Below are 10,171 nucleotides of genomic sequence, written 5' to 3' on the forward strand. Positions count from 1 at the left end.
AATCACGGTCAGATGAGCATATTTTGATGCCTCATTTTTTAACACTGGCAGTTAACTATTCTTTCTTTCTTGCTCTCATTCTATTTTTTTTCTCTTTAATATACTTTTTCAAATAAAGTGGGGGGGGGGGGGCTCGAGGCTCCCGATCCCTGCCGTACCTCGGGCCCTGACATGTAGGAATCTCAAGAATCATATTTCGTGCCTGGCTGTAAATTCAGAAATTTGTCATTTTCCAACAAAAACATATACAAACGTATAATTTACTAAAAAATGAGGACAAATCTGGGAAATTATGTCATTTCAGCATTATTTGTAATCCACCGTTGTGGAATTAGAAATAAACCACGTTCGAATTTGATTTCTCCAAAGCCCCTCCCCCTATTAGTACTCCAGTATTTCCCTTTTTCCTTTATTCTTTCCCTTTTCTTCCTTCTCTCCTATTTTTTTAATTGGGGAGGGGGTCAACAGCCTGGGAGGCAAGGCCCTTTCGGTCCCCCCCCCCCGATTTCCTTCTTCCCCCTTTTCTTTTCTTCTTCTTCTTCTTCTTTCTTTCCCTTTCTCTCCTCTTTCCCTTTCCCTTCTTTTCCTTTCTTCTCTCTCTTTTTTTTTTTTTTTTTTTTTTTTTTGCGGGGGGGGGGGGGGAGGCCAAGGCCCGCTCGGCCCCCCCTGGATCCGCGCCTGTGAAGCTTTAACCAGTGTGTGTTTCTATCGCTCAAGTCAGCTACCGGTATCTTTTCTTTTTTTTTGTATTAAATTTTATATGAGCTACGGTATCTTAATGGCTCTAGCTGAATTTCTAAAAACTCAAGAGCTGATTCGGGGGCTCCACCACCTGGATCGACCCCTCCGGACCGGGACTCCACCACCTGGACCCGAGGTGAGGGCAGGTACTGTCCTTCATAACCGAAGGGGCCCGAAGGCATGCAGGCCCCCATCCGTCAATATAGAAGTGGAATTCCCATAAGACAGCCATTTGTTGTATAAAATTGTCCTTCAGGAGGAGAAAGGTTGTGTTCCATCGCTCAAGACGGTTATCTTGAAGATTCAGAATGGCTAAACTCGAGAGCGTCCATGGATGGGCTCCGCCCCCGGGACAACCAGGACAGGGGCTCATTGCCCCTGGAACCCACCCCCTAAGGGCTCGCAATTAGGCGATCGCAGTGGCACATGTTGGCTTGCCCCCGCCTCTCCCCTTTTTTGTTTCTTTGTCGCTAAGAAATGTATAGTTAACAGGAAAAAGAAATATATATATATATATATATATATATATATATATATATATATATATATATACTTAGATTTGGTCTATTCCATTAGTCTGCCTTATCCAATATATATATATATATATATATATATATAGGACGAAGGAAAAGAATTCAGGATGAGACAGGTCAACAAGAGAGGAGTGGACACGTTGTAAGGAGCAGAAAGAGAGAGAGAGAGAGAGAGAGGGGGGGGGGGGGACAGTGAGGGCGATGGGGAGAAGAGACTGTCCCCTCTTCTCAAGGACTTCTAAATAGGTATAGTTTGTGATTAAAATTATTTGATTTGATATTTCCATATGATTTCATTTTCGTGTATGTGTGTACATTATAATATACATACAGGTGAGGGACAATATATACATTGTCCCATGCCTGTCCTAGGGGATAGAATTATGCTAAAAAGAAAACAAAATCAACATACATGAGAGATGGATATTTAGCCCAAAAGGTGTCAACGGGAGAACATTTTTAAAGGAAAAGAACTGTCTAGGCATTCATAAAATGACCACTGTGATGGCGCTATTTCTAAATATCTATTAGTGTCCCTTTCCCTTTCTATAAAGGGACACTAATATCTATCAAAAGGCTCACGGTGCTAACTAGAAATAAAATACATTGCCAAAATCAATTAAAAAAATCATTCCCCTCTCCCGTCAGTGGCATGTCAGTTGGCGCCCCCCCCCCCCCCAGAAGGCAGAGAGAAAGAAAGCAAATTACAGTCGGTGTAAGGTATGTGGGGTTGCCAAGATTATTCTATAATTTCTAGGACTTATTTTAAATCCAAGGGGACTTGGGACAGTGACAATTTGGGACAGTGACAATTGTCACTGTCCCAAGTCCCCCTTGGATTTAGAATAAATTCTTTGGACTTTAAAATAAATCCTAGAAATTAAGAGAGATGTCCCCAGAGTATTCTACCCCTGTAAATCAATGTCTTGATAGCTCTTGAAATAGTTGTCCTTACACTGTATAGCCTAAACGCATTTTATTTGATATCAAGTTCTATAATATTACAAAATATATTTATATTAATATTACATTGTAGCCTAAACATGATCTGCACATTAAGTTATAAGTACACTAGTTTGTTCTGCACTGTTGAAAAGAGAAAGGAATAATGTAAGTGGTAAAGAACTGCCTTAGTGGTCTCACTTGAAATGGTATTATTTTAATGAGAACTTGATTTGTAAAAAATGTAAATGTTTGTTGCGTCGATTCTTTCTTGGCATGCTCCAGAAGATTACTTGTAAGCCAATGAATTTAAAGGTAGTATTTGCTGTTCTACGTAGATATGACTAATACCGTCCTATTCGAGCTTTTAATGATCAAGAAAAGTAAGGTACGTGTTATTTCATGTGAGTATGCAAGGAATTCAAAGTTCTCTACAGTGTAAATTATTTTACAAGTACCCAGAACATTGAAATTTGGTAAAGTCTAAGGTCCTTAATTAATGTCCTTTGGCAAGACATTGATCTACATTTGCCACACTCAACCCACGTGATGTAAATGGGTACCTGGCAGGAATTAATTCTTTGAAATGCTAGAGCGCCCCAATGGCAGCACAGCTAAAGCTGGGGTAATAATCTCCAAGTTTGGAAGCGCTTAGTGATTCTAATAAGCGCTATATAAAAACCGAGTATTATTAATTACTCTTGAATGTGTCATTATCCTTGATTTTTCTTTCTGGTCAAAGCTATGGTACAAGCTACTATTCACGGGACTATTCAGAAATACCAAAATCTTATGTGGGTGGTTTACGATGAGAATAAAATGCAAGATCTATATTAAAATAATGCTTTTGTTAGAATATCAATGTGGTTCAGAAACTTGAAAAGTGAAGACAGTATAAGGTATCTTGAGGGGAATACAAAAAAGCCATGATAAGGAAGATGTATGGTGTGAAACTGTCTGAAAGAAAGAACCCAAGTGAGCTCATTGGGGGGGGGGGGGGGGGGGGGGTCTGGAAGAAACTGTGGTGGAAGTGGTAAAGATAAGGGGATCGAGGTGGGTGGGTCATGAACATGATGTACTGCGAATAGAACTTGGAATATGGAATAAATATGGATAAATATTGTGGAAAAAACAAAGCAGTAATGTTGGTCTTAATGAGTGCTCGAGACAAGAAGTGGAGGAGTGTCGTCATGGCGCGAAAGTCAGTAACCCCTCGTAATATGGAAAATGCCGACTATAATATATGAGGCTGCTGCTGCTGACGACAATGGTGGTGGTGGTGGCGATATGGTAATGTTTGGGACAGAAGAATGAAAAAATATTCCATCAAATCAGTCAATTCCAAAAGCCAATTTAAGAAATTCTTAAAATCATATTTTTCCCCAGAATACCGGTAGTTCAAATTCCTTTTCAGTTCTTTCACTTAGTACTTCTGAAAGTTTAAAATATATCCAGCACTACATACTATTAATTTGTGAATGCTGTGATACAGTTGTACGAAGTAGATTATACTAAATGCTTGTTATTATAACATGTATTATAATCATGATTATTATTATTATCATTATTGTTGTTGTTAGAACTGTTATTATTATCATTCAATATTAAAATCCATGTATTTTTTTGTTTCTTCTCTTTCAAGTTCATATTTTACCATGCCTTGTCATCCATAAATCCCCAATAATCACAACAAATATGGAGCAGTCAAACATAAAAGAGGAGAGATAGTGTCTTTTCACAGGATTTTAATTGTGTAAAGGCAACATACAATTTGAATATCACAACACCAAATGCCACAGCTAAAATTATGCAATAATAGCAGCCAATAATAATGCAATTTTTACTAAAAACTTGAGGAACATTAAAAATTCTGCATTTCATACATCATATCCGATTTCAGGGTCTACCAAAACAGTTTGTGAACAAATACTGACATTTTGACAAAAGGTTATGTTTTTGTGCTCTAGAACATCTGCAAAACATTTGTCACCAATATACACAGTAATTAGAGATGACGAACCTATCTATGCACCAATGCTAACTGTTGGTTCTGCACATTTTAGGTTTGTTGTGACAATTAACATCCCTTTCCTTAACAAGAAACAAAAGGATAACATTGTTTTCAGAATACGGCCACAGATTATCACCGATCACAATAAGCCTTTCAGCAATTACATGTAGCTGGAATATCGATTGTGACTGGGTATTTGGGGGGAGTTAAGATTGGCTGTACAAATTGTAGGCAGATTCCAAGCCTTACACAATAGATAAGAGATGTAGTGATTTAGTGCACTACATCATATCATAATAAATTCCTCTTATATAAAAATATATATACAAGATATGACCATTATTTTACAATGAAATAATGTAGAATATGTGCTTGAGGTCTACAAAGGCAATAGCTGCTAAAGCACTAACAGGTCTAAAACTTTTCACTAATAGTAATTAGAATATGTTATCATTATTGCATGTTCAATCATAGTTTCCAAAGTCCAAAGAACTACCAAAACTAATTTTTTAAACATGTTGTGATTAGTTTTGGATTTGAGGGCGAGCCATATCAAATGAAAAATGTATTGCAAGACAATCCTTGTACATCCTTGAATATGGTTGCTTGATTGATCAGTTGGTTTTACCGGACTGCTAAGAAAGCATGTATGCTTGTGAGTAAGCAACCAGGGGACCGATAGCTGTAAGTCCTCTCCGAGGGACTTGGTAACAAAGATTAATAATGCCTTACTAAAGGACTTGGTTTCGAACCCGCTGAGCAATGATCCTGCCTCCTCTATTGTTATGAACTATTTAGCGGGAATGTGGGTGCATTTCACTCTCCAGAATATTGATAACCTTTATAATGTATTTTGGTATCTGGGCATACGGAACAAATCTTTTGAAGGAATTAACAAATTAATAATTTCATCAATTTTGTATTCATTTGACATTGTGAAGGCAATCTTGGGTAAGATATTAAATTAAATTAAGCAAATTGAATGACAGTTAAAAATTTGAATAATTTAGAGTATTTTCTCCATCTTTTTCTTTGTTTAAAATTTATGTATGTAATATGTCACTTCAGCTATTACAAATAGTTTTTTTTTTTTTTTTTTTTCCAACTTTTTATTGATTTTCGAAATTTTTTGTAACATTACAAAAACAACAATCATACAAGAATTAAATAATTGTATAACATTAAAAGAACAATAATCAAATACGAATCACTGTAACAATTACCCCCAAAAAACAACAACAATCAAACAAACAAACAAACAGACCTGATGTAAAAACTAAAAAATCAGTCTCGGGTGGTTTCAACTATATCATTATCAAAATATAATTATGGATAATTAGAATAAATTCTCAATAGGGGACCATTTTCTATAGTGCATGTTTTCTTTGTGCTTTTGTTTAGCAATTACCAATTCTATATGTCTGATTTTGCAAATGAACGTTTCAAAACCTATGAAACTTACTACTAAATTCTTGCATTTCTGAATATAAATATATCTCTTCAATAAGATAATTAAGTGATTTAATAATATTTTATGTGGTCCCTTCCAATCCTTTATGAATCCAAACATCATTCTTTTCCTAGATAGATCCTCATATCTGACAGATAGCTTTAGACCAATTTTATCAACAAAAGCTCGTCTTAAATCTTCAGCAACCTTACACTCATAAAAAAGGTGTAAAGGAGTTTCAACAGAGGTCTCGCACAATGTGCAAAGTTCTGTCTGAACTTGCTTCATTTTAAATAGTCTCTCATTGGTATATAGAATATTATGCAAAATTTTAAACTGGAAGACTCTCATCTTAACTTCTATTGTGCATTTAAATGGGAGTAGATACATTTGTGGCCATTCCTCCTCTTCTATCCCATATTTAGTGGAAAATAGGGGTTCACAGACAGGTCTACATGTCAATTTACTAACTAAATCAACATAAATATTTCTAGTTTTTAGTTTTTGAATTTCTACTGTCAAAAGGTCAGACTGATCATGTTCAAAATCTATTTTCTCCAAGAACATTTTTATCAATAATTGATTAAATGAACTTCCCCATTTCTTCCTGACTAGCGATACTATTGCCAAATATATCATGTAGTATTTACCTGGTACTCCTCTTGCTTTCCAAAGATTAAATTGAACAATGTTTCCATGTAGATCAAAAAGTTGATATACATAACATAGACCTGCCTCATGAAAGGCCTTACAGTAAACTGATTTATTATCAATAAGAATATATTGATTGTTCCAAACAATTTGACTAAGTACACTTGCTTGGGCTCCTTGATCATCAACAAATTGATTATACTCCTTTGTCTTGGACCATGCTAACAACAAGTTATGATAAAATATGGGAATTCCAAGACAATTCAACTGGTTCATAGAATAATTACTCATAAAAATCAATTTTCCACCAAATCGTTTACTATAGTGGTCAAAGAACAACTTCCAATGATGATCTGATTCTGTATAATATCTCTGAATCCACTTAACCAGCTGTGTCTCTATCATGCATTTTAGTTTCGGGAATTTAAGACCACCTTCAGTATAATCTGCAATCATTGTTGCCCGTGATATCTTATCTGGACCTTTCCATATAAACTGAAACATCAACTTTTCAACCTCCTTAACAAAATCATCGGGTATTTCAATATTGGAAACAATATACATAATCTTAGACATAACAAATGTTTTCAACAGTTGAATTTTTCCTATTAAAGTTAACCCCCGATTCTTCCATCTTAAAAAAGTACATTTTATTTCATCCAGTCTCTTATCAAAGTTCAGTTTCCTGACTACTTCCTGATCATATGAGAAATGAATGCCTAAAATTCTTATGCTTTTGTCTGCCCAATGTATATCATTTGTTTTTTCTCCATTGTGCCTATCTTTCCCAACCCATATACCTTCCGTTTTTGTTTTATTCAAATAAAGACCTGATATGATTGAGAATTCTTCAAAAACTTTGAAAACCATCTTCATTGATTGTATATTCCTACAAAAGCAAGTTATGTCATCAGCATATGCTGTATACTTTATTTGTTTTCCACTAAATTCAAAAGCCTGAATATTATCATTATTATTAAGTCTTGTAAGAACAACTTCCAAGCTCAGTATAAACAGTAAAGGAGCCAGAGGATCACCTTGTCTGACTCCTCTAGACACTGGAAAATATCCAGTGGTAAATCCATTCACCAATACACAACTACTTATATTAGTGTGCAATGTTCTAACCCATTGTATGAAATATGGTCCAAAATTGAATGCTTCTAAACAATTTAGCATGTACCTGTGGCTTATTGAATCAAATGCTTTTGATAGATCAAGGGCTAGCATAATACCTCTCAAATTCTCCTCCTTAGTATATTGTAAGAGGTCTGATATTAATCTTATTCCTTCCCCTATGTATCTGCCTTTAATAAAGGCAGTTTGTTGACTATCTACTAACTTTCCTATCACCTTAGCAACTCTCTTTGCCAAGCATTTAGAAAGTATTTTAACATCTACATTTAAAAGAGTTATGGGACGCCAATTGCTCAGTGTGTGTTTATCTCTATCAGGCTTAGGGATGAGTTTAATTGTACCTTGTCTTTGTGACACAGACATTACACTATTTTCATATGCAAAATTGAAAGAATCAATAACTTCTTTTGATATCAAAGGCCAAAACATCTCATAAAACTCCACAGTTAACCCATCGTTCCCAGGTGTTTTATTTCTAGCCATTTTTAACAATTCTGCCCTAGCTTCAGAGCAAGTGATATTTCCTTCACATGAATTTCTTTCTTCGTCTGTGAGTTGCTTGATGTTACTCTGACTTATGTAATCTTTGCTCACTTCATCTTCCACCTTATCTTTGTTCTCAAACAAAGTTTTATATGATTTCTTAATGAAATCCTGTATTTCAGACTGTTTATCAATACGTCCTACATCTGAAATCAAAACATCAATATTGGAATTTGCTGCTTGACCTTTTTCCAATGACAAAAAATATTTAGTACTCTTTTCCCCTTTCTCATACCATGTACACCTTGACCTCAAGATTGCCCCATCTGCAAAATAGTCATATATTTTAAACAACTCCTGTTCTATTTCCCTTTTCTTTTTCATTAATTCATCATCTATGTCTTCTGCTGCCATCCTGTCATCTAATTTTTTCAATTCTTTTTCAAGAGCCTTTCTTTTCTCTTCCCTTTCACATTTCTTCTTCTTAGAAAATGGTACAGTAAATTCCCTAATTTTAAACTTTAACCAATCCCATAGCCCTCCTTTATCATTACTATCTGTACACTCACCAATCCATTCTGAGTATTTATTAGCTAAAGCATTAACATACTCCACATCATTCAATAGACTATTGTTAAATTTCCAGTAGGACGGACCAGAATTTTTTGTCTTAATTTTCATGTGCAAACTAACATGATCATGATCAGACAAAACACACGGTATGATATCATTTTCACTAATTGTATTCTGTAAGGATTCATGGATTAACCAAAAATCCAATCTAGATTGCACCAGTGGGTTATACCTTCTCCATGTAAATCCTTTTTTGCAGGGGTTTCTGATTCTCCAAACATCAACCAAACCAAAATATATTTTCAGATTTTCTATAAGATTCACAGAGTGCTTCCAAATGCTTTTCATTGAGCCACCTGCCCTGTCCAGATCAAGGTTTTGAATTAAATTAAAGTCCCCACCAATTATTAGAATTTCCTCATTTTCAACGTTATCTTGTATGGTCAATTCTACCTTCTTAAAAAATTCAACCTGATCCTTCTCATTATTTGGTGCATATATGTTGCATATCACATAAACTTTCTTCTGAATTTCAACTTTTACCAATAAAAATCGTCCCATTATATCTTTAATGGAGTCTAACAATTTAAAATCGGGTGTCTTTCTTAATATAATGCATACTCCTCTGCTCTTAGAAGTTCCATGACTGAAAATAATATCAGATCTAACTTGATTTCTCCATAATGATTCTTCCTTTTCTACAGAATGAGTTTCCTGTAAAAGGATAATATCTTTGTTCTGTTTAAGCATATAATTAAAATAACGTTTCCTTGCTTTAAAGTCCCCCAATCCGTTAACATTATGTGTCATCAGCTTCAAATCCATAGTTGAGATATGAATTACTTAGAAATACCACCATTATAAGATCAGGTTTAACATATATTAAACATTCAGGTTCAACAAACAAACAAAACAAAAAACAAATCATAACAAAGGCTAGTTCTTCTGTATGCCTTAGGGAGATCAAGGTGGCGCTCTACATCGTGGTCTTTCCTTTTATCCTTTGAGTGCTTTTTCCACATATTCACCTATAAAAGTTCACTCTCAGAGTTAAGTTCTTGTCATTAACCTAATCTAAGTATTCCTTTTTCACTTTTCTTCTTGTTTTTAAGTAGGCAAGGTAAATCCAGCTCTATAACATTATTCATGTTTTTGTTTTTTTAATGTTTCCAGCATTTCGATGTGGAATGATAATATTTTCTTTCCTTTGACGTTTTGAGTTATTTCATCTTGTATTCTTTCTCCTTCCCGTCTTTTCCTTCTTTGTAGAAGATGCGAGCAGGATACTTGAAGTACACTGCTCTCCTTGTATTTTCCTCTTTCAGCTTCTTCTTGATGTGAATCAGCTTCTTCCGTTGTTCACGAATTTCCTTGGGCAACATTTCATCCACGTAAATAGGATGCTTTCCATTGTGCTCAAAGGGTTTCTCCTTCAAGAAGCGACGTGCATTTACCAGGATCATACTTTTGGTCGAGTACCGATTAAAGGCTGCAATAATCGGCCTTGGTCGAGGTGATGAGGTGCTTCCGCTGCGATGTGCCCTTTCGATGATTACTTCAGCTTCAATCTGCAAATGTGACTTGGCAAATGACTGGATCAAATTTTCACAATTCTTGTTCTCAGCACCCTCTGGAAAGCCTTGGAACACA

Source organism: Strongylocentrotus purpuratus, unplaced genomic scaffold (genome assembly GCF_000002235.5).
Source record: "Strongylocentrotus purpuratus isolate Spur 01 unplaced genomic scaffold, Spur_5.0 spur5_scaffold_8, whole genome shotgun sequence".
Taxonomy (NCBI): domain Eukaryota; kingdom Metazoa; phylum Echinodermata; class Echinoidea; order Camarodonta; family Strongylocentrotidae; genus Strongylocentrotus; species Strongylocentrotus purpuratus.